The 26,267-nt window shown below is 43.2% G+C and overlaps 1 protein-coding gene across 2 annotated transcripts in view; it reads left to right on the top strand.

Moving 5' to 3' along the window:
- Nucleotides 1-26,267, top strand: part of ATP8B1 (ATPase phospholipid transporting 8B1) — a 111,795-nt gene that overhangs the window by 19,561 nt on the left and 65,967 nt on the right. Inside the window, exon 1 of one of the 2 annotated variants that reach the window (XM_029218937.1) lies at nucleotides 20,818-20,875. The exons of the other annotated variant lie outside the window; for it this stretch is intronic. The gene's annotated coding sequence lies outside the window, so the exon portion shown is untranslated. Of the gene's footprint in view, nucleotides 1-20,817; nucleotides 20,876-26,267 lie in introns of those variants that run through there. 2 annotated transcript variants of the gene reach the window in all.

The following is a 26,267-nucleotide window of genomic DNA, read 5'->3' on the forward strand; positions in this document are numbered from 1 at the left end:
TACAGTGTTGTGAACATAAAAAAAAATGAACATCAGACCATAGCTGATACCAACTTTGATGTTGAAAGTTAATTGTGAATTTTATTTTTGCCTCTTCTGGGAGCCCCCCAGCTCCATCCGTCAGTCCTTATAATGCCTCTTATCTTCCGAAGCTGGTCTGAGTGAAGTTGTGTCTCTCTGGTTTCATTTTACTGCGAGACACGCTTGTTCCGTAAGAGCTGTCTCAAATGACTTTTGACCAAAGTTGGGACCCTGCTACAATGTCTCAGGGTTCTCATTAAGTGTAGTTTGTGGCTTCTCTTTCTGGGTATTCACTCTCCTCATGTGTGGGCTTGACCTGGTGATGCGCTTCTAAGGCATAGAATGTGGCAAAAGGGGTGGCATGTCACGTCCAAGGCTAGGGTGCAAAAAGACTCCTTGGACTTGCACTTAAGGTCTTCTGCCCATTTTTCCATTGGGTTGTTTGTTTTTTTGTTGTTGAGTTGTATGAGCTGTTTGTATATTTTGGAGATTAAGCCCTTGTCTGTCGCGTCCTTGGACTTGCTCTGAGCAAAGCCGGCTGCCATATTGTGAGCTGCCCTATGGAGAGACGCACATGGCAAAGAACTTAAGGTAGCCAATAGCCCGTGAGGAACCAAATCCCGCCAACAGCCCTGTGAGTGAGCTGGGAGCCTTCCCAGGTGAACTTTTAGAGGACTGCACCCTGGGTGACACCTAGACTGTAGCCTTTGAGAGGCCCTGAGCCGTGCCCGAGTTCCTGGGCCACTGAAACTGAGCTAATACTTGTGTTTTAACTGCTAAATTTGGGGGTGGGGGGGTTGTTATGTAGCAATCAGTAACTAATACAAGGACAAAGATTTAAGGTACAATTAAAGTGTCCCCTGCCTTCAGGGAGCTCACCATCTATCTAGTAAGCTCTTTGGTTGCCAAGCACTGTAGGTAAGACAAGATGCCAAGTCATCATCGTTATTTTTCTGATGAAGGGCTCCAGCGGAAATAGTTTCCAAGCTTCAGTTTTTGTTGCACGTATTGTTTTTCAGTTTAATTACCCTTCAAAAGGTATGAGAGATGTAAAGTGTAAAATAAATCTTCCTGCCCCCTTTTACCCTAGTCCCCCTCCCCCAAGGCAACAGCCATTGTGAGTTTATGGTTAACCTTCTAGAGACAGTCTTTGCATTTACAAATGCGAACATGCATATTTCTTTGCTTCTCCTGATACAAATGGCAGTGAGATTTGACTTTCAACTTCCACTTGGAATCGGGAGTATGGTTGATACGCAACAGATTGAAATCTTCAATAATTTCTGCCAACGGATTCTGCTCTTAATAGATAAGAAATTAACTTGAGGAAACAGTTGAAGAACCTTTGAAAGGAAGATAACATATTGCATAATGATAGGGCAGAATGATAGGACCCAGAGGGGCCAACTGGTCTGTCTTCTTGCCTGTGGGCAGGAGAGTAGTTAACACATCCAGGTGAGCTGCGCTTGAGAGGCTCCCACAATGAAGCACCATGTTGATCTTTGGGGAAAGGGGTGGTGAAAATAACTGTCCATATCAGAAAATAAATATCAATCAATAAAAATAAATATAAATAAAAGGTAAACAATGAAAATAAAGATCAGAAAAAAAAAATCGGTTGTTCCAGACTTTTCTCCTCTCATCTTCCAGCCAACTTCTCCCTAAGAACCCTTTTTGTTGTGAAAAATTAGATTTTGTGTGTGTGTGTGTGTGTGTGTGTTTGTGAGACTTGCTTCTGGTCACCTTAGGGAACTAAGATGACCCTGGGTTAGGTGTGGAGTGAGTCCTGAGAACAGATATGAAAGAAGAAAGTGACGGGCTTGTTCCTGCCGTTTTATGCCTGTTTCTTTTTATCACCCCCGTGGTGGAGACCCCGGTGGTAGCTGTTGTTAATCGCGTGGATGGTGTCCCAGGACAAGAGTTTGCTCCTTCCCAGCTGGCCCTGAGACCTTTGCCACACATCTTAACCTGTTCATGTCTCCATTAACCTTCTGCAAGGTGAAGGTGGTTAAATCATAACTTTCAAGAATGGCAGAAGCCTAATTAACATGGTATTTGAAGACTAATAAATTCCTTAGAAGAAGGGTGCCTTATGAATTGAGGTGGTACTATCATTACAGTCATTACCTTTAAAATTCTAGATGGCCTGCCGAGCAAGTTGCAATGGAGGCGAAAGAACAGTTGGGCAGAGTTCAGCTGCACACAGAGGGTTCGTTTTGTTTCCTTAATGTGTAGTATTGGCTTTACATGGAATTCAGTCATGAAGTAGGCTGGCTGGTTATGCCGACTCACAAGATTGGCCAATCCTTTGTAATAATTGTTTAAAGAACCATAGAAGAAAGTGGCTCACAAATGATGATTGTTGTTTGGTGCCTCGCGATCCCTTTCATTGGGATCCAATGTGTTGTGTAGTTTTTGTCCTGGCATTTTTACTAGATACTCATTAAAAAAAATTTTTTTAACACCTTTATTGGAGTATAATTACGTTACGATAGTGTGTTAGTTTCTGCTGTATAACAAAGGGAATCAGCTATATGTATACATTTATCCCCATATCCCCTCCCTCTTGCGTCTCCCTCCCACCCTCCCTATCCCACCCCTCCAGGTGGTCACAAAGCACCGAGCTGATCTCCCTGTGCCATGTGGCTACTTCCTGCTAGCTATCTATTTCACATTTGGTAGTGTAGTTACTCATTTTAAATGAATGCTTAATTATTTCACTGCTCCCTGATAGAATCTCTTTCTGTAGGTAGAAGAACCAGTTAATGTTTGTTTTAGGCCCTTCATCTGTGACCCTGATGATATGGAGTGAGAATCCCTCCCTCCCTCCATCTCTGCCTCTGTTTTCTTCCTTCCTTTCTGTCTTCCTTTCCTTCCTTCCTTTTCTTTCCCTTTCTTTCTTTCTCTCTTTCTCTCTCTGTCTCCTTCCTTCCTTCCTTCCTTCTCTCTTTCTCTCTCTCGCTCTTTCTCTCTGTTCTTTCATTCTGTCTCTTTCTCTGCCTTTCACCAAATATTTGAATACCTACTATGTGCAAGCTGCTGGCTAGAAGTTCTGGATACCACAGGGAGAAAAATGAGACACAGTCCCCTGGCCTCATGTAGCTTACATTCTCGTGTAGAGAGACCTTGGTCATTAAGGACATTAAGAAGTGGAATGTCATTTATCAGTGATAAACGCAAAGCAAAAAATAAATTGGCCCAAGGAGGGTAAAGAGTAAGGATGAAAGAGGTGAGGGCTATGGTTTTACATAGATGACTGGAGAGGCCTCATTAACAAGGTGACCTTTCATCCAATCAGCAAATATCCAAATGCCTCTGACCTGCAAGGCCTTCAGAGTCTCACCTGAGTTCCCCCTCTCCAGCCATCCCCTCCAACCATCGTCTTCCTACACCTGCCTTCACTTCAGTAACTAAACCAACCCTGTGTCCTTCCATGCTCTGGAACCTTCGCACCCATGGTTTCCTCTCCTGAAATGTCTTGCTTCTCTTCTCATCTCCCAGCCTGATCACAGACCCACCTGACCTTCAAGGCCCAATTCAATCAACTTCCTTCCTCTCTGTCCTTCCCTGAAGTCCCAGCTCTTCAGGTGTAATTGACTGCTCTTCCTATGGATTCCCTTCCTAGCACCTGTCACAGGATATTATATTACGGTGAGGTGTGTTTTTGTTACTGTTGCTGCATGGGCTGCAAACCTTTGAGGACGAGGACTGTATTTTATATCTCTCTATACTTTATATACTTAGATATGCTTCATATGCTATGTGTACTTTACATCTTTATATATCTCTCTGTATCTTTATATACTTTATATATAACTAATAATTTCTTGCATTAATTTGGGGGTTAACAGAGGAAATGGTGAAGTTTTACATTGTATGAGTTTTGTTCCTTATGATTAATCGTTACTCTTTTTGTAAAGCACTGACGTAGGTAACGAAATTACAAGTGTGACATTGGAGATGGCAGGAAGGTTCTTTCTGAATTTGGAGGTCTAGGATCTGGCTCATTTGTCTCAAAGCTAAAGGCCTCTTTCCTCCCACGTAATCACGAATTTCTGGGCCTCAGGCTGTGCTCCCTTCTGAATGTGGTTTTTCTGGTTGTTCCAAGCAAAATACAGAGTGTGCCTCTTGACGTTACTGGAAAACTAATTTATCTTGTTTGATACCACTCAAATCTTCGGAAACTGGATGTATTCTGATCAGCTCATTGGTTTCCATTGTCAGGGATTACAGTAAAATTTAGTATTGAGGCCAGTACCCCAGGGCACGCCCCTCTGTGTGTGGCCTGAGAGACTCTTTTTTTTTTTTTTTTTTTTTTTGCGGTACGCAGGCCTCTCACTGTTGTGGCCTCTCCCGTTGCGGAGCACAGGCTCGGGACGCGCAGGCTCAGCGGCCATGGCTCACGGGCCCAGCCGCTCCGCGGCACGTGGGATCCTCCCAGACCGCGGCATGAACCCGTGTCCCCTGCATCGGCAGGCGGACTCTCAACCACTGCGCCACCAGGGAAGCCCCTGAGAGACTCTTGAGGCATTGACAGCTCATCACTTGTTAAAAAGGAAATTCAACATCGGACTTTTAAAGTGCAAATGCCTGAAAAGGACTCCTCAGCCTGATTCTTGGAAGCTTGAGTAAGGAGAACGTGGTAATCTCAGATCACTTAGGAATTATGAAGAAGGCAGATTGAAGTGTCAGAGTAAGGCGCAGAAGGGAATTATCTCAAAATATGAGATGTACAGAGTCCACTGCTGGGGGTGGACTGTATCATGCTCAGTGAAGCCACCTGAGCGTGTGAAGGGTGACTAACGTATCCTCTAAAGGAGGGAGTTTTTCGCCAACAGAAATAGCTCTGTTTTGATTTGATGAGGTAGTTGTGAAAAAAGTTTTACTATCTTAATTCTCCCATCATTCTCCCATCAGTTGTATCAGCACTAAGTCCACATTTCCTTCTGATAAAAATGAAAGTCCATTTCTTAGTAGAGAGGAGATGCTAAATAACCCATGTCTGACTGTCCCCTGTCCCTTTTCTGTCTCTCTCTCTTTAACATGTCCAGATGTTGTCACATGTGGGTTTATTGCCATGCACTTGAGGTCTGCTGCAGGAGACAGGCTCCACACACCTGTCCTTCACACGTGGTTTGCCCCGCTGGCTGGTTAATCTCAAGTCCCCATCCCAGCCTCTCCTCCTCTAGCCCCTTCCCACCCCTGAAGCTCTTGTCTCAGTGGTTTGACTCTGAGGGCCCCTTGTTCTCACAGTGGGCTGGCTGGACATAGTGGAAGCAGTATTTTGTCGCACGCAGGTCATGGACCAAGGAAGACGGGGAGTGGAGAGAGGGCCTCTGGCCTTCCAAACTGAACAGAAACATGAATGCACAAGGTGACCAAGTTCCTTGGTATCATTTTATGTAGAACACAGGCCTCTGGAGGCAAATGTGCATTTTGAGGACTACTCTGGGAAGATCCCACCTTATTTCCAGACAATAAACTAAAATCTTAGAATGTAGGCAGCATGGGTGGGTAGGGTACTTTGGGAGGACTGCTGGGCTAAGGCAATTCTGCCTGAGAACAAGAAAAAGTTCTCGGCATGATGGCTTTATGAGCAGGATGCTGGAACCAAACTGACTAGATTTGCATCTAGGTTCTACTGTGTATTGGTTGTGAGATCCTGGGTGAGTGTCTTGACCTCAGTGTGTTCATCTGTAAAATGGGGATAACAGGACCAACCTCATTGGGTCTTTGTGAGCTTTATATGCATTTATGCGTGTGAGTGGTTGGAACAGTACCTGGCACAAAGGTTCAATAAATGCTGGCTAGTGTTATCATTAATACATTATTCAATCAGAATTACAAATAAACAATTCTTGGAGAATATATGCCATTTGCTATGCATCTGGAATGCTATAAGCACGGGGCTCCTTGTGAGTTAGTTTTCTTCTCCAACTCCCATCCTGACTGTCTATTCCGGGATCCTCTCTGGCTTTTTCTTGCCACTTGAGATAATCCACATACTAACTGCCTTTTGCTTTACCCCAGCACCCTCAAGGAGCCTTACACCGTTTCTTGCTGGTTGTTCCTGATTTTAACTAAGCCAGGAATTGGTAAATAAATGGCCTCCCATTCATGGTGGCTTGTTGTAGAAAGTCTCGTGGGCATTCCTGGAAGGGCTCTAGAGAAACTGGTTTTAACCTGAGGAAGGATTCTAATCACGGAGTATGGAGGAAGGAGCTGATTAGATCTTCTCCATCTCCCCACAGGGCAGATCCAGGCAGAGACAGAGCACTGAGGGGGAGGGAGGGGAAAAGAGGGCTGGGGGTGGGGTTAGGGGTTGGCTGGGCTCTCCTGGGCTATTGAGTTGTTTTGAGCAACGCAGACACCAGCTCCTGTTTCTTTGTGACATGCCTGGTCCCGGAGAATGGGGAACAAAGGGGCTACATGTGGGCTGCCTGGGTACACTCCTCAAAGCCCCCGTCCCTTGGCATCAGGACCAGAACACTCAGACAACCTGGAAGGACCCAGTTCTTCACTGGGAACTCGCCCACCAGATTCTAACGGGGGGGTTTGGAGAGTGGGATCTTGGCCATCGCCTCTCTACTCAGGCTGGTCAGTTACATCCTGGTCAGTTTCCCAGCTGAGAAAATAAAAACATCTCTGTTTTGTTTTGTTTTTAAATTTATGTGTTTATTTATTTTGGCTGCGCCGGGTCTTAGTTGCAGCATGCGGACTTCTTAGTTGCAGCGTGCAGACTCTTAGTTGTGGTGCGTGTGGGATCTAGTTCCCCAACCAGGGATCAAACCCAGGCCCCCTGCATTGGCAGCGTGGAGTCTTACCCACTGGACCACCAGGGAAGTCCCATCTCTGTATTTTTATTTGCAGAAATCATCACCCACCTCTGGCTTCTTGCGCTTTTTAAGTGGCTAAAACTGATGGCTGTTATGGTCAGTTCAAGGGTTAAACCTTTCTCCGGGCGTGTGTTTCATTTTACAGCATAACGCATTCCCTCCGTGCATCAATTTCCAGTTCTGTCCTTGGCTTGGGGTTTGTTACCACCTTGGCAGGCAATACCGTTTGCCGTTTATTTTTAGAACTTAGGGTGAGGATTAGCAATGTAATATTAAGAATCCTGTGAATCGAATTAGGTGGGTAAAATACGCAATAGAGAAGAAGCTGTAAAAGCTTGACTTTTTTGGCACCTAAGCAGTAAAAACGGCCTTTTAGAACTTTAATCTAGGGTGTATTATCCTCCCTCAATTCCCTTGGCCAGTTATTTTGAGGATTTCAAAATGGCTTTGGAGAATAAGTGTGATTTTAGGATTCTTCTTATCGGCTTGGAAAAAGTATTCCTTGTAGCTCCTTATGTAAATGCTATCTAGGGTATTTGTAGCTTGAATACTTATTGTGAAGGGCTCCCAGTGGTCTAATTTTTTACTCTGTAATTTAAAAAAGTCAATTTAGAACTGTATGTGTGTGTGTTTTCATGAGCGAAGTCTCAAAACAGTTGTGGGCTGGTTTCCTATAATAAAATCAAGATGCCTGCCGAGTCTTAGATCCAGTCCTGCCTAAATCTTCCAGACTGGTGTGTCCAGTAGAGCTTTCTATGAGGATGAAAGTGTCCTGTATCTAGTCACTAGACACACATAGCTATTGAGCACTTGAAATGTGGCTATAGTGCAACTGACTGAGGGACTGGCTTTCAAGTCCATTTGAGTTAATTTCATGTAAGTAGCCTCACACGGCTGGTGGCTTACTAGTAGGTGGCCACAGCGGACTTGGACTTTCCCACCTGAAATAGCCTGTAACTCGGGCAGCAGTTGGCCGTCTGAGGAGCTAGAGCTTCAGTGGGGTTGGATGAACTAAGAATCAGTGGGTCAGGTGCCGCTGCCCCGTCTGCAACCCCTCAGGCAGTGTCTCTGCTGGAAGTAAGCCCTCCCTGGGATGTGATGATCTAACCTTAGTCCTTAGAACTTTAATGCTGAAAGCCCTTTCTAAGGCTCCACATCGCCCTGAGGATAAACTCTAGGCTCCTAATGGCTTTTACTATCTGTCACTTCTCAATTTCTTGCTGGTCACTTTCCCTCTCATCACTTTCCTCATCGTGTGGACAGACTTGCATTCCAAGATCAGGCTGTGTGCATTCTCACCTCTAGACCTTTGCAAACACTGTGCCCTCTGCCTGGAATGCCCTTTCCCTTCCCTTCACCTGGCTCACTCCTACATGTCCTATGGGTCTCAGACTAGATGTCAATTCCTGTAGCATCTCCTCTGGGGAAAGCTTTGTGCCCCTGCTGCTGTGTATCCTAGGTGTATCCCCATCATAGCACCTACCACACTTGTTTGAAATTGCTTATTTACCTATAAGTCTCTCCCCTTACACTAGAGCTTCACAAAGTGTGGTCTCTGGACCAGCCATATCTGCATCACCTGGGAGTTGGCTAGAAATGCAAATTCTCAGGTCCCAGCCTAGACCTCCTGAATCAAAAATTCCGAAGGTTGGGCCTAGCAAGCCCTCCACGTGAGTCTGATGCCAGCTAAAGTTTGGGAACCACTGAGCTAAGCCATAAGCTCTGTGAAGGTAGGAACCTGCGACTTCCCATTTGACACTGTGTCCCCAGCCTTTAGCGTACCTCATGGCTCAGAGGAGTAGATTCTCAAGAAACACCTCCAAAGATGATACTTTGGTTATGCTTTAGGCAGCTTGTCCTGTCAGAAAATTTTTAGCTGAAACCAATTTAAATCTCTTTTCCTTTCTCCAGAGGAGATAAAGAACAACTGAGAACCTTTTTTAAAAGTAGGGTAAAGTATACATAAAATTTGCCATTTTAATAACCATACAGCTCAGCGGCAGTAAGTACCTTCACATGGTTGTACAACCGTCATCACCACCCATCTCCAGAACTTCTCCATCTTCCCAAACTGAAACTCTGTACCCTTTGAACACTAACTCCCCATTATCCCCTCCCCCCAGCCCCTGAAACCACCATTCTCCTTTCTATTCTACTATCTTTCTCTATGAATTTGACTACTCTAGGTACTTCGTATAAGTGGAACCATAAAGTATTTGTCCTTTGTGGCTGGCTTATTGCACTTAGCATAATGTCCTTGAGGTTCATCCATGTTGTAGCGTGTATCAGTATTTCCTTTTAAGGTAGAATAATATTCCATTATATGATATGCCAGAATGTATCCATTCATCCATTGATGGACACTTAGGTTATTTCCACCTTTTGGCTATTATGAATAATGCTGCTATGACATGGGTGTATGTATATCTGCTTGAATCCCTGCTTCAGCTCTTGGGTATATACCCAAAAATGGAATTGCTGGATTGTCCGGTAATTCTATGTTTAATTTTTGTTTTTTTTTTGTTTTTCTTTTTGCAGTACGCGGGCCTCTCACTGTTGTGGCCTCTCCCGTTGTGGAGCACAGGCTCCGGACGCGCAGGCTCAGTGGCCATGGCTCACGGGCCCAGCCGCTCCGCGGCATGTGGGATCTTCCCAGACCGGGGCACGAACCCGTGTCCCCTGCATCGGCAGGCGGACTCTCAACCACTGCGCCACCAGGGAAGCCCTATGTTTAATTTTTTGAGGAACCACCAACCATACTTTTTTCCACAGTGGCTGCCTTACTTTGTATTTCCATCAGCAATGCACAAGAGTTCCAACTTGTCCTCACCAACACTTATTTTTAAATTTATTGAAGTATAGTTGATCTACAATGTTGTGTTAATTTCTACTGTACAGCAATGTGATTCAGTTATATATATATGTCTATATACATATATATATTTTTCATATTCTTTTCCATTATGGTTGTTCACAGGATACTGAATGTAGTTCCATGTGCTATACAGTAGGATCTTGTTGTTTATCCATTCCTTATATAAAATAGTTTGCATCTGCTAATGCCAAACTCCCAATCCATCCCTGCCCCATACCAATTCTTGTTATTTTTTGTTTTTTGACACCTGAGTACTTGAAAGAGAAATGTTAACTTAAGGATAATGTCAGAGAAAGGGCCCTTCCTTAACTTTCTTAAATGTACTTCTTTGATCAGTTAAAGCCTATACACTGAGTACCTATTGTATGATAAATTGTATTAAAAGAAATAAAATCAGTAGAATTTATTCCAGTTGGTCCTTGAAAATGTTTGTTAGAATTTGGCGGAAAGAAAAAGGCATATGAAACCTTAAATGCCAACATGTTACTACTATACATGTAGTAATGTTCATGTTCTACATGTAGTAGTACTCCAACATGTTCCTTATACAACCTGTAGAAACAGAACTCCATCTTTAGAGAAGATTTTTTTTTTTAACAACTATTCTATCCTTAGAATCTATCCTAAGGAAATAACTGGATAGCTGCTCTATGACTCTATAGAGAACGTAAGAGAATATGGAGGGATTCTCTGCATTTAAGGCCTGGAAATTATTAGCGTAATGGTATTGATCCCTTCTGCCCACTCTTCAAACAGTTAAAAGTTAGAAACTCCCTCTGGGAGCTTGCCTGTGTAAACAGGGGAGGCCATGCAGCTGACCAGGGAGGCAGCCCGGCCGGGGATCCATAGACAGTGAAGAAATCAATCATTAAACACTCAAATAATCAAGGATTAACTTGATGAAGCAGTTGATGTGAAATTGCCTAAACCATAGGAAATTTTATCAAGGTTTTTTATTTTGGTAGGAAAAAAATGAGAAGAATCGGTCTGTGTTCTAATTTTTCCCTTCCCAAAAGTTGACATGGTTATATAATGCATGAGTTTTACCATTGAAATAGGATGCCATCATAGGAACAGTTTAATAAACCAATTCCAGCGGGAGTGTAATATGTGAATATGAGAGTACATTCAGCTTGGGTTCTCCAATGTACAATTACACATTGTTGATAAACAACCTGAGACCATTTTGGGCTGGCTGGTATAGTGTGTCTCTTGCTGGCAAGAGACACACTGTGTATGGTGGCAGAGGTGTCAGATGTAAAGACAGTTTCTGTGTCTGAAAACAACACTTTCTCATTCTGAAAAATCCTACTTTTATTCATTATGCAAAGATACAGACCAAAAGAAGTGTGGTCTAGATTATATTTTGAATTCCAGAGTTTGGGTTTTGTGACATGTTTTTCCTTTACTCAGGAGAGTTGAAAAAGCTGGTAATGGATACACCCCAGTCTGCTTTGTTGTGAGCAGCTGGGAGAGTAAAATATTTAATGTCTCCCTCACTACTAGGGTGACATTTTCCTGCGGCCCGAGCACGGCGGGTTACGAGCTAGGTATTTCCCTTCCTATGAATAATTCAACAAATGAAGGTAAATTTGAGCCCTGCATGGGCTGTAGTAATTTCTTAGCTGTTCCTGAAGCGTTTCTTTGGTCACACGTTTCTTCTAATGTTTACTCCTCTCACGGTAAGAATTAGGACGGCTAGTATTTACTGCACCCTCCCTTTGGGCCTGGCTGTATTCCAGGAACTTTCTATATATTCGCTCATTTCATCCTCACAGCAACCCTAAGAGGCAGGCACTATTATCGTACCCATTTGACAGATAAGAAAACTGAGGAACAGCAGTGTTACTTAATGAGCTTTCCTGAGGTCTCACAGCTGACGGGAAGTGTGGCTCTGGAGCCCATGCTCTTCACCACTGCTGCACTAGGAAGAGCTGTGGGCATGTTAAGCATGCTGCTGGGTCATGGCACAGGGACATAACTTTGGCAACTGGAGAATTTGGACTTGGTTCCGGTTTCAGCCCTGTGGCAACCAGCTGTGGGCCTTGAGCACTCCCTGTAACTTTTCTCAGCCTTGCTTTGTGCATCCTTGAAATGCAGATAATGCTATTTTACTCACATGTAGAGGAGAAGAAAACTAAGGACAGTATTTGAGCTAAAAGTGATTCTTAAAGTTCTAACGTTGGTGGAGGAGGGAGGGAGGGAGGGATAAATTGGGAGACTGGGATTGACAAATACACACTACTCTATATAAAATAGATACCGAATAAGGACCTACTGTAGAGCACGGGGGACTCTTCTCAAAACTCTGTAATGACCTATGTGGGAAAAGAATCTAAAAAAGAGTGGATATATGTATATGTATAACTGATTCAATTTGCTGTACAGCAGAAACTAACACAACATTGTAAATCAACTCTACTCCAATAAAACTTTTCTTTTTGAAAGTTGTAATGCACAAAAGCAAGATAAATGCTAAATGTTCTTAGGGATCCAAAGAGCACCTATGCCTCCTCAGGTATCATACAAATAGGGCAGCCCCAAACCTAGAAAATGCTGCAGTTTTCTGTGACATTTCACTTTATGAAATATTCAGTGAAATCCACTTTTCACTTTAGAAAATATGAAATATTCAGTTTCACTTAACAATACTCTCCTTTTGACCATGAGAAGACTTATTTCATGTGAGTTATTTAATATGAGCTCTCAAGATGGGCTAATGACCGCACAAAGCATGTGGTCCCTTCGGAGCCTGTGTTACGAATTAGGACACATATGCTGCTGACCTAATGGTAATACATTAATTTTAAGGCTCGTTTTTTGTTTCTTTACTTCTAATTGAGGAAGATTTCAGACACATATAAAAACAGAAATAATCATATAACCAACCCCCCTTGTTCATGGCCATGGCCAACAGTCTTTCATCTATACCTCTATTTCTTCCCTCCCCCGTATTATTTCAAAGCAAACTCAGCCAGTGATCTTTCCATCAAACCCGGTTTTGAAAGTTGTTTGTTTCACTTTTTTCATACCATGATTGTTTGCTATGCAGACTTGAGGACAGCAAAAATATGCATTTAAGTAGTTAGATTACTAACTATAACTGTTTCCTAGCTGTACAAGAGTGATAGTTTTGTTTGTTTAATTTGGGTCCACTTTTAGGAGGTCTTGGAGTTATCCTCTAGAAAGTATATAGTGCCGTAAATGATCAAAGTTCTCTGAAACCTTACCCCAGTGGCCAGAGATAAGGTGATGTGGGGAAAGGATGCAGGATTTGTATTCAGGTGATAAGATCTGGTTCTGGTCCCCTGCTTGTTATGAGCTCTGAGAATGTGGATACAACAGTGACCTCTGAGCTTGATTCTTTATCTATAAAGTTCATTCATTTGGTAGTTCTTTATTCAAAGGTCAGCTGTGTGTCAGCCACTGTTCTGAGCCATGGAGATATCCCAGAGAACAAAACAAAAATAATTTACTTTTCAATGACATTGTATAGCTCAAGTGCCATTAATGGTATGTGAAAACTGTTTGCAAGCTCTCAAGTAAAATATGAAGGTTACTATTACCTTTATTTTCTTACTCTGCTTTTCACTTGAAAACTTCAGCTCACAAGTATTCTAGGCTTATAATAGTTTATAAGAAACTATTTAAGTTTTATTGAGAAATATATTATTCATTGTCTCATAGCTGTGCTGTCTTGCTGAATTTCTGATGAAATGGTTCACTCAGTGGATACTTGGGTCCCAGGTGCTGTGCACTCTGCTAGGGGTTTTACCTGAGACCAAGATTGAGCTTCACAAGGATCTGTAAGATAGGCATTACCTTCATTTTACAAATGAGGAGACTTAGTGAGACTATTTTCCCCAAGGTCCCATGAGTGGTAAAAGGTAGAGCTGGGATTTTAGCCCTGTCTCTTTGTCTTCAGACTGAAGCCCTTAACCATCCCTTGATCCTGCCTCAGTTGGGAAATAAGAGAAATAGGGCTTGGTCCTGAGCTTTGGAATTTACTTCTTTTTAAGAAACAAAAGCAACCATAGTACAAGGCAGAATACAAAGAATGGGTCAGGCAGACAGTAGTTCGCAAATGAAAAAGCCAATGCATCAGGATTTGAGGATCAGGAAAAGGGATGAAAGTGACTTGCTGCCTTTGTGAGTGTGTCCCTGTGTGTGGGCAGGAGGTGGCTGGAGTGGGGCGGTGGGGGGAACCACGGACGAGCGGGGCCAGAGCTGAGAGCCATAGCCTTTCTAATGCTAACGCGGATGTAAAACTAATCATTTCCCTAATGGAACAGACAGAAACCATCTGTCTGTAGCTTTTGAAGACAACCTGAATAATCTCCCAGATTTCCACATCTGACCTAGGACAGCCTAGGTCATTGATTCAGTTTTCAGAGTGTGTTGAATGTTAGTTGTATTTTGTATTTGGTCTTAATGGTAAAATTTAAATCTCTTTTGAATGATTCCTCCCTTACTGATAGCGTGTCTAAACTGTGACAAGCGTTAGTAAAGATAAATCCTCGTGATATGCACAAACACGCACGGAATTAGCAGCACCAGGGTTGGGCAACGTTGTTTTCTCTGCATGGCATTTAGACTTTGGAAAGCTAAGACGCAAAGTCACCATCGCCAGATTTCTGAGGTGAAAAAGCAAAGGAGAGGGTGTGGTCTCTGAGTCTGGGTTGAGTGTAGGCAGCCCTGAGCCCAGGGACTGACCCGCTAGGCAGGTCTGGCTGAGGAGTGTTTGGAGGTGGCCCGTTTTGTGGCCAAAACACCAACTTTGGGTCTTGAGTGTAGCTTGGCTTTTCACTGACTATAGGATGACAGAGTATGTGTGTCACAACCCAGATATTGAGGAATGGCCCATCGTAAATCCAGAGCATAGTCTTTTCAGAGTGCTTTAAAAATGTGCTTTAAAAAGATTTTAATTTGTTCCAGATATCTAATGTTCAAATCCATGTAGTATTTAAAGGCTTTTAAGTAGTTTTTTCCTTTTTTTTTTGCAAGAGCTCTGGGCAGTCAGGAGGATTATTGTGTTGAAATATTAAGTTCAGGACGGTGAGATTTGCTGCTTGTTGGGAGTTTATCCCTGGCATTGATTGATGATGGACAGTTGAGGGTTTGCTCTGGAGAGTAGAGGTGGGGTGGAAGGTGTCGGGGAGAGTCCTCTGAACACCTCCCCCAGGGCCTGCTTCCTCCCCAGCCCATCTTCCCAACTCAACTCAGAGTTCCATAGCATGCCTGCACCTAAACCAGGTGAGGTCGCACGTTAACTATTACAAAAGTTTATTAGCCTGAGTAACAGTATGATAAAAGTTATGAATAGTATGATAACAATTGGGCTGAGGAAGTAATTTTCCTGTGTCCATAGAGCAAGTCCTTGCAGGAGGTGAGGGCTGAAGTCTGGGTCTTTGGAGAAGGTTGGCATGTGAAAGAGCAAAAAATACTCAAATGTATTTTGGTTGGTGGTTTTACGTTTTATTTCACTTCAGCCTTTAAAAAAAATGTTCTCTCGGTATTACATGCCTTTGTGTTCAGGGTGGAGTAGGTGTGGGAGAGGGGTAGGTATTGCTAAATCCAACGCAGGCCTCCCCACCATGTGCCAATGCTCCCAGAAAGGTACACGGAGATTGTAAAGGGAAGCAAATATTGACCAAGGGGAGAAGAAAGTTTAGAATGAATTGGCATTTTTTCCTGGGGCCATGATTTTTTTTTTTTTTTTTTTTGCGGTACGCGAGCCTCTCACTGTTGTGGCCTCTCCCGTTGCGGAGCACAGGCTCCGGACGCGCAGGCTCAGCGGCCATGGCTCATGGGCCCAGCCGCTCCGCGGCATGTGGGATCTTCCCGGACCGGGGCACGAACCCGTGTCCCCTGCATCGGCAGGCGGATTCTCAACCACTGCGCCACCAGGGAAGCCCTGGGGCCATGTTTTTTAAGAGATGGAATAAAAAGCTTTTTCAATTGGCATTTTTTAAAACCTCAAAACATTTTGCAGCTGTTTTAATAAATGTTGGACACCTCTATAGGTTTTATGTTTTCTCTTAAAATGCACATCAGAATAGATGTTTGTAGGAGGCCTTCATCAGTCGTTCCTGTTTGAGCAGCCTACCCTTATTTGCATTAAATACCAGTTGTTTCTTCCCGTTGTTCACTTCAAATAACTTGTAACCTAGTTAAGTGGCCAAAAAGTAGCATGTCTTATCTTTGGGTAATTAGGAGAGAGAAAACAGAACATGGTCATTTACATCTTAAGTGTATGATTTGTTATGAAAGCTAGCCACCTCTTTCCCTTTTAGGTTCACAGTCATGTGGGAGGTGAATTCTGAATTTGTAGACACACAATAAGCAGTATCTAACGGTAACTTACATCTTCTGTTCCTAGGAATTAAGGAACTTAAAAATTTAAAACCACACATTGAAACAATGTATTTATTTACTATGGCTACTGTAACAAAGTACCATAAACTGAGAGGCTTAAACAATGGAAATCTGTTGTCTCCCAGTTCTAGAGGCCATAGAAGTCCAAGATCAAGGCCATGCTCCCTCTGAAGTTACTAGGGAAGGATCTGTTTCTGGTTTCTTTCCCAGCTTCTGCTAGTTCCTTGTGGCAGCATGACTCCGATCTTCACATGGCAGTCTCTCTGTGTGTGTGTCTGTCTCTGTGTCCAAATGTCCAGATTTTATAATGACACCATTCATACTGGATTGGGGCTCATCCTCATGACCTCACCTTAACTAATTACATCTGCAACGACCTTGTTTTGAGATAAGGTCACATTCTGAGGTACTGGAGGGTTAGGACTTCAGCATATGAATTTGGGGTGACATTCGTAGCAGGCAGCATGATGTGGGGAACAGAGCTAACGCCCAGGAGTTGGAGACCAGCCAGCCGTGGTGCACCCCAAGTATTTGACATGCAGTGCAGATGACTTTTTAAAACCTCCCTCTCTATAGGACAGAATTATTTTCAGTTATCAATCAGGAAATGAAATGAGTAAGAATAATTTTCATTTCTGGAAAAGAAACCCAGGCAGTGATGTTTTCTTTTATTCAACTAGAATTCATTTTGAATTTTTGGAGATAAGTCAGAACTCACTGTATGTTTCACTGTTCTAAATTTTGAATGCAAATATAAACTCCAAGTGGCTACAGAGGGTGTTGGAATTGAAGGAAGCATTCTGTTTTGTGATTGGTTGTTTTAAATTTCATGTCACTCTTCTGTCTCTTGTCTTTATAATTGCTCATTTCAAGTCTGCTGCAGAAGCTCAGGCATATGTAATACCAGAGGCTGGAAGACACTTACTGCTGGAAGCCAGCCTCAAAACTGCTGTTGCAACAACACATGCACCTGAACTTCGGTGTGACAGGTGGGCCGTATAACCAGTTCTCAGAATTAGCTTCCATAGAATCCCACATTTATTGTAGCTAAGTAGTATTTTTTTTTTAAGTTTACCTATATATTATTGAAATTGAGCAGGAACTACAACAAAAAGATTTTTGAGAGGAGGAGTGTTTTATCACTGACATCCATTCATGGCGATAATAATGTAAGAAAAACTATGACTTTTTAGTTGGTTTTGCTACTGTTTTTGAATCTTCTACAGGGAATGCACTTCCTCGTTACCTGCAAGCTGGGCTAACCAAACTCCCTACTCCTTGTAGGTCCCTGCAGTGGCAGCCTGACCCTGACTAGCTGTGGGAACTTGGATGAGTCACATTAAACGATTCTGCACCCAATTCTAATGTGTGTGTGCTTTTCCCACATCACTAAGGAATTCTCTAACACCAGCTGGCTGTCCTACAATTCGACATAATTCTGACACTATCCATCGTACCTGAAGATAACCTCAGACCCCACAGGTTAAGGGCTCAGTCCTACAAGACTGCTCTCCCCCCAACTTCAGACACCGGTGGCAGGTTGTCACCTGTGCTTCAGACCTACCAGCTATAGATGGGAGGTTCCAATGACCCCCTTTTGGGGTTCAATTAATTTGCTAAAGCAGCTCACAGAACTGAAATATTTTGCTTGTTCTAGATCACTGGTTTATCATAAAAGACTATAACTCAGGAATAGGCAGATGGAAGAGGTGCATTGTACAAGGTATGGGGAAAGGTTCACCCTCTTCCCAAATCTCTGCCTGTTCGCCAACCCAGAAGCTCTTCAGACCTCTCCTTTAGGGCTTTAATGGGACTTCATTACATCGCTGTGATGGGTTAAATCATTGCTATTGGTGATTGATTCAACCTGTAGCCCATTTCCCAATCCCTAGGTGCTTTCCTAAAGTCACCTCATTAAATAGCAGAAGACACTTTTGTAACTCTCACCACTTAGGAGATTCCAAGTTTTTAGGAGATCTGTCCCAGGAACAGGACAAACACCAAATACGTATTTCTTACTGTAAATCATGATATCACACACATCTCTCATTCTTAGTTCCTGGGCGAATGGGCCAAGGCAGTGGTCATTTTATCTTTTTTTGTTTGTTTGTTTTTGAAAGCCATAGTTCTTCAAATAAAAATTCTACAGTACACCATAGATTTAAAAGAGATGGCTGGCTTCCCTGGCGGTGCAGTGGTTGAGAATCCACCTGCCAGTGCAGGGGACACGGGTTCGAGCCCTGGTCCAGGAAGACCCCACGTGCCGCGGAGCAGCTAAGCCCTTGCACCACAACTACTGAGCCTGTGCACCACAACTACTGAAGCTCGCACCCCTAGAACCTGTGCTCCACAGCAAGAGAAGCCACTGCAGTGAGAAGCCCGTGCACTGCAACAAAGAGTAGCCCTGCTTGCTGCAACGAGAGAAAGCCCGCGTGCAGCAACAAAGACTCAGTGCAGCCAAAAATAAAATAAATAAATTTATTAAAAAAAAAAAAGAGACGGCGGCTGAACTACTGAGCCCCTCTGCCCCAGGGGCTCTTCTAAGGACACTGCCAAGGGGCACCTTTGGGACACCACATGACCTGTCAGCGTAGGGGACTGGATGGGGTAGAGGGCAGGAGCCAGGCAGCTCCAAGGACCTTCTTCCTCCCAGGTAAACAGAGGGCAAAAGGCATTTCATATAAAGTCAGAGACCCGGATTCTAGGTGACAGTGAGGAATTCTCTTGTAAGGGTGAACCCACGCTTAACAGTAGTGACCTCCATTTTATGCCCCTCCCCCTTGCTCAGTTTCCTCAGAGGTCAGACCTTGAGTGGAGACATCCGAGGATGTCGAGGGCATCCTGGCTGGGCACACGCCCATACTAGCTCCAACACAAAGCTAACCGTGTGTCTCTTAGCTATACGTCTCCTCAGCTATAAATTGGATTAATTATCTCTTCTCCAACTTACCCCATGGTGATGCTCTTAGGTACAATTAAGGCACTGAGTGTTGTGACTAAGCATAGACTTTCAATAAGGAATTTTATCCCATGTACCTCCTATATGCCCTTGGGCAGAGAACTTAACCTCTCAATGTCAGTTTCCTCATCTGTAAAATGGGGATAACAGTTTGACCCTCAGCAAATGAAATAAAATAGTACATGCCAAGCTCTCAGCTCAGTGACTGATACACAGAATGTGAAGTCAGCTACCTTTAAACACTTACCACCATCATCCCAGGAAAACACTGGAAGCTTTGGAAGCTCTGTAAGTATTCTCGTAAATCCTTAAACCTATCAGATCTGTAGAAACTTAGACACTTCTGTTAATTGACCTGTCCAAAAATCTGAAAGCCAGAACAGATAGAATCGCTGGCCATCTGTAGGAAACTCTGGAGATCGTTCAAACCAAACGTGTTTCCAAGGGACATATAAAATATTAACCATGTGTTTGCAGTATGATCTTGGTGCAAAACTTTGGGTGTGAATTCAGCTGTCTGGGAAGAGTTTGTAATCTAAGTTGTGTCCTCCAAGCTGACTTTAAATACAGCAGGGGAGACAGTAATGAAGTATCAGCTGTGCCCTTCATCCCTTCAATTTCTGGGCCTCAGAATTTGTGAAGATGTTAATGTTCAAATGGACCGAGAAGTAAGACTCTGTGACCAGGCATAGACATTCATGAAACCATGACAGTGTCTTTTTTTTTTTGGCTGCTTTGGGTATTTGTTGCTGCACTTGGGCTTTCTCTAGTTGTGGCGAGCAGGGACTACGCTTCGTTGCAATGCGCGGGCTTCTCATTGCGGTGGCTTCTCTTGTTGCAGAGCACGGGCTCTAGGCACGTGGGCTTCAGTACTTGTGGCTCGTGGGGTCTAGAGCGCAGCCTCGATAGTTGCGCGCACGGGCTTAGCTGCTCTGCAGCATGTGGGATCTTCCTGGACCAGGGGTCGAACCCGTGTCCCTTGCATTGGCAGGCGGATTCTTAACCACTCTGCCACCAGGGAAGTCCCCATGACAGTGTCTTGAAAAGATACCAAGTAGGTGCCCTGATCATCCTTGATGTATCAATCATACGTACTGTCTATTTAAACCTTGAAACATATTTACAGATGAATATTTGGAAAATATAAAACATCTTTACATATAAAAAGGTACCACAAGGGAGTTTGTATTTTCAGTTGAGGCCACAGACCTTTCAGATGTCTATTATGATGGGATGAGGAACAACTAACGTTTTAAATCATTTTGTCACTGGACCTCTGTCCAGGGCTCTTGAGATCTGTTGTTTTTATTGCGTGAAGCCCGGAAGTTTAGTGAAGGTCGATAGTTTGGGGTCTCCATTGGCACAGAGGGCTGTAAGGGAAAAAATGGGCCCAGACTAGATTTCATGGCATTTCATGATCCTTAGGAGAAAATTGGGATCTTATATTGACTAATGCACCGGGAAGGTGTGTTGATACGAAAGATAAAAAGGTAGGTTTCATCTCTCCTGCCTTGACATGCAAACCATCCCTTTTCAGGGCTCAGACCACCTCGGGATGAAAGCAACCTGCTTTCGCTCTTGCTTTTGGTTTTGTAATCATTTGCAAAGAGATAGGATTGATAGTAAGAAAGCGTGGGTGGGCATGGTCCTGATACCCTGACACATCTTTTCTCTCCCTTTAAACAGCTCTGTGACAAATCTTAAGAGATTTGGGGGCAAACACACCTGGTTGAAATCTCATTCTGTGACCCTGGAGGAGTCACCTAACCTCTACAAAGCCTGCAAAAAAAGATAACACCTGCTTTTTAGGTATGTTGTGAGGATTTCATGAAATGAGCCCAGCACATAAGTGACTGCTGAACGGTCTTCAGATGTAAGGGTGGGTAGGTATTATCAATTGTTGATTACTTTAGAAGAAAAACACACAGTGGGTTTCTTCTTCCAGAGCAAAAATGCTTTTCCAAAACACACATGTATGTGTTATTTACAAAGCTGCAGTAATAGGACACAATTATGATTTCTGTCTTTCCTCCAATTTAATGTTGTATTTAAAGCATTTCGTATGTTTCTAGGACTGTCATTTTTAACGGATACTCTAAGATAATAATTTATAAAACCATTATCCTGATGGACTTTCAGATGGTTTCTATTCCTGCTTTACACAGCTGACGACAACAATCCAAAATTTTTCTGTGAATAGAGTTATTTTACTTGTTGAATTGTTTCTGTTGGAAATGTTTCTATAAATGAGATTATTGGGTCACATGTTATAAATATCTTTAGTGTTATTGGGACATAAAGTGTTGCTATATTGTTTTCCATTGGAATGTACCAATTTCAATGTCAGCAGCAGGAGGCCTGTGTGTGTGTGTGTGTGTGTGAGTGTGTGTGTGAGAGAGAGAGAGAGAGAGAGAGGGAATTCACTCAGCTTTACAACTGCCCAGCACTAGATTGAATATTGTTAACTTAATAGGCATAAAATGGTGTCTTACGTTTTCATCAGTTTGCCCCTCTTTGATTGCTAGTAAGAGTAATCTTTTCCTGTGTGTGTTCCCATTTACTTGTTACATCAGGCCTTTTTCTTTCCTTTTATTCAAACAAGCAGTTCCTATTGAATCTGAATGGGGAATACAAAGTGTCTCTTTGTAGAATGAAAAGTTTAAGATTTATATTCAGTTCTGCAAGATTCTGCTGATTCCTATATCCTGTAATGTAACCTTTCTGTTAATTGCATCCATCCATCAATAGGCCGGTGACTCTTCAAACATTAAAATTAATTCAACTCGACAGACTAACTTTTTATTTCACCTTGGAGGTTTGGCTTCCAGGCAACTGTCAGATATAAAGCCCCAATGATCTTATATTATTTAAGCACGAATAGAAGTGAAAAACCTAATCACAGAGGCAATAGTAATGAAGTTAAAATGGGACCATTGTCCCTAACAAGTAAGGATGACGCCTGAATGTAAAAATAACAATGTTTTTGTCCTGGTAACTTTCAGTATTTATTATCAAAACACACTGTGGATTGAAGCTGTGCTCCAAAGTCAACCTGTGGGGAATTCTGGCATTATTATCCTGCAGAAATCCATTCTAGTCTTCTGTTTATTTTTCTTAGTTTTCCAGACAAAAGAATGGCAGCCCCACCCAATCTTAATTTGAAACACATTTTTCTAGTTGCCACCACCCTGTTTCGGGCCTGTGTTCCTTCTGGCAGCGGCTACGTTCACACGCTGAGCACTATTGCTGAATGTGGCCACAGAGGTAATAGGGCCGAACTGCTTGGCTTTACCGGTGACAGGCGTGCCTGGGAGATTCTCAGTGTCCACTGTGACCCCTGGATGGTCTCCCTGCCTGGCTCTCACCTTCCTGGCCACCCACACTCCCTCCGCTATCAGATTCATCCTGCTGAAGCACCGGGCAGATCGGATGTCTCTCCTTGCAGATACGTTCAGTGCTTCTGTCCACTGCCTGGAATAAAGCCTTGTCAGGTCCTCGTAGGCGGGGGAAGATGACTCCAACCAGCCTTTCATGAGCGCTGCCCCGATCCCCCCTAAATCTTTCAGCCGGGCAGGTGCCTTATATTTACTTTCCTGCCGCTGTTTTCACTCTACCTGTTCCTCATTCCTGAAAATGTCTCTCCCATCCATGCAGAGTTCTTGCTCCCCTCTGTGATTCCCACACACGTTGCCCAGCTCATAACAGCTAGGAAATGATTATTGATTTCCATACACTCTAATGTGACATAAAGGGAGAAGCTTTTTTTTTTTTTTTTTTTTTGCGGTACACGGGCCTCTCACTGTTGTGGCCTCTCCCGTTGTGGAGCACAGGCTCCGGACGCGCAGGCTCAGCGGCCATGGCTCACGGGCCCAGCCGCTCCACGGCATGTGGGATCTTCCCGGACCGGGGCACGAACCCGTGTCCCCTGCATCGGCAGGCGGACTCTCAACCACTGCGCCACCAGAGAAGCCCAAGGGAGAAGCTTTTAAAATTTTACAACTCATCCGTGAAGGAGAGACCTGTCTGTAGACCCCAGAGTTGGCTTTAGTTTGTCACATTCTCCATTTCCTTTGCTTACGTTTTTCTTGTGACGTAGGAGGCTCTAAGTTGGTCTGTAGACAAGGAAAGCACTTTCCACTTGCAGTCGGGGAGCGGGCTCTGTTGCTTCCTGGATGGAGCTTGAATTCCACTCTGAAGCCCCGGTGTGTGTACTGCACCACACCTAGCACAGAGCTGGGGATGCGGTAAGGGGGCCTGCATCCAATCTATGTTACTGCTTAGGAGCTAAATAAACTTGGGAGGGTTCCTTAACCACCTTAGTTTTCTCATTGGTAAAATGGCAATGATAGCACCTGGTCACCTGTCTCAGAATAATTCCACGACAATTGTGAGAGGGGATGTATGTGAAAATACTTAGGAGTGAACGGTAAGGGGCAACCTGGTGGTAACAGGAAGCAGTCATCATTACTAGGATATGCTGGGGAGCCCATGACAGAGTTGGGATGACAGTATCACCAAGAAATCCTTTAAGTTTTATCAGGAGAATGGAAAAAACCGCCCTTCTCGAGAGGTCAAAGTTTTGAGGTTTCCCCTGCACCTTTTTAAATGGTAGCCGTCAGAGGTGTGTGATGTGAACTGGAGGTCGGTCTTCCTTTGTGGCAAAGGGCTCTGGGTGGACTTTCAGAGGAACAGAGGATAAAGCTGTGGACCCAGAGAAGCCTTTTCTATCATGAGTAAAGGCCCTGGCTGAATTGTCCCTACAACGGTGATATTAATGGTCCCTCAGTTTTGTGTTAGTTATCCCAGGCTTCTAGGTTTTCTAGGCTTCAGTTTGGGAGGAAATAAAAATTATAACCCCATTTGTCCTAGGAACAGTAACTGTATTGTTTCTAGAACAGTATAAAGTTTGAATTTAATCTAGATCTTAGGTAGGTTTTTTTTTTTTACATCTTTATTGGAGTATAATTGCTTTACAATGGTGTGTTAGTTTCTGCTGTATAACAAAGTGAATCAGTTATACATATGTCCCCATATCTCTTCCCTCTTGCGTCTCCCTCCCTCCCACCCTCCCTATCGCACCCCTCTAGGTGGTCACAAAGCACCGAGCTGATCTCCCTGTGCTATGCGGCTGCTTTAGGTAGGTTTTATTACCGTTGGTTCATGAGTTTTTTTGGCCTAATTACAATGGTCGTCCAGCTTATCAGATTTTACTCTCAAGAGTATTGAGCAACTAACACAACATTGTAAATCAACTATACTCCAATAAAAAAAATTAATTAAAAAAAAAAAGAGTGTTGAGCAGATTCCAAACAGTATGTGGCATGTGTCTGGACTGACTAGGATAATAGAGATTTCTGCTGCCTCTTGGATGGGACTCTTCTTTGGAATTACTTGGAAATAATACCAGCCATATTAGGTGTCTTACCATAGAATTCTTATTATTTGTGATTAATGATATGTGTATTAGTTATTTATTGCTGCACAACAAATTACTCCAAAACGTAGAACAACACGTATGTTGTCTTACAGTTTCTGTGGATCAGGAATCTGACCACTGCCTAACTGATTCCTCTGCTTCAGGGTCTCTCACGAGCCTGCAGTTAAGGTGTCAGCACAGGCTGGGGTCTCATCTGAAGGCTGGACTGAGAAAGGGTCCACTTCCCGGTTCCTGTGGTTGTTGCCAAAATTCCTTTCCTTTTTTTTTAAATTCAAAAAATGTGCTTATTTGTTCTGGTTTTTTGAGATATAATTGACCTATAACATTGCATTAGTTTAAGGTATACAACGGAATGATTTGATGTATGTATATATTGTGAAATGATTACTACAGCAAGTTTAGTTAATATCCATCATCTCACATGGTTACAGTTTTTTTTGTGTGATGAGAGCTTCCAAGATCTACTGTCTTAGCAACTTTCAACTATACAATTCAGTATTGTTAGCTATAGTCACGATGCTGTACGTGTACAAAATTCATTTCCTTAATGGTTGTTGGACTGAGGACCCCAGTTGCTTGCTGGCTATTGGCCAGATGCCCACTCAGTTTCTTTCCATATGAGCCTCTCCGTAGGACAGCTGCTTCATCAAAGCCAGGAAGGGGTGAGGGGACGAGAGCTGGCTGGCAACAAGGAAGTCATAGCCTCTTATAATCTAATCACGCACAAGACACCCCATTCTGTTGGTTAAAAGCAAGGCATTATATATGTATAGCTGATTCACTTTGTTATAAAGCAGAAAGTAGCACACCATTGTAAAGCAATTATACTCCAATAAAGATGTTTAAAAAAAAAAAAAAAAAGCAAGGCATTATGTCTAGTCCATTCTCACGGGGAGGGGATTACACAAGAGCATGAACACCAGGTGGTGGGATCATTGGAGGCATCTTAGATTCTGCCTGCCAGAGTTGTAATTTATTTATTTATCTATTTTTATTTTTTGGCTGTGCTGGGTCTTTGTCACGGCACGCAGGCTTCTCTGTAGTTGTGGCACACGGGCTTCTCTAGTTGTGGTGTGCGGGCTCCAGAGTGCATGGGCTCAGTAGTTGCAGCATGGGGGCTCTCTAGTTGTGGCACAGGGCTCTCTAGTTGTGGCACGCGGGCTCTCTAGTTGTGGCACACGGGCTTCATTGCCCTGCAGCACGTGGGATCTTAGTTCCCCAACCAGGGATTGAACCTGCATCCCCTGTATTGGAAGGCAGGTTCTTACCCACTGGACCACTAGGGAAGTCCCCCAGAGTTGTAATTTATTATATTTAGTATGAAACATATAACTAAAACATGCATAGATAGCATAGAGCATATAGAAATATAATACACAAATTTATTATATCGTGAGATATGTTAAATACTTTGCATTATCTATAATAATAATAAAAATAGGCAAATGAAATGAGGAAAATTCCGTTTCAGAAATACCCTTTCTTGTTGAGGACTTTAAAGAGCCATAAAAAAGATGATGAAGAATGAACAAAAATGAATATTGTGAATCTTACTTCCTGCTTAGGCTGGAGTCATCCCGGACATGAATCAGTTTATACCCCAGGGATATCATCGATCGGGGACTCTTGGCCTTCCCCAGCCTCTGAGTTGTGTAATGTGTACAGATCAGACCCTAGCAGTGGCAGAACTCAACTTTTTTCGTTCCTCCTTTCCCTTCATTTGAATGTAGAAACCTTGTGATAGCAACAAAAGTTTGTGCTTTC

Source organism: Monodon monoceros, unplaced genomic scaffold, assembly GCF_005190385.1.
Source record: "Monodon monoceros isolate NGI ecotype Baffin Bay Population unplaced genomic scaffold, NGI_Narwhal_1 Super_Scaffold_1, whole genome shotgun sequence".
Lineage (NCBI taxonomy): Eukaryota > Metazoa > Chordata > Mammalia > Artiodactyla > Monodontidae > Monodon > Monodon monoceros.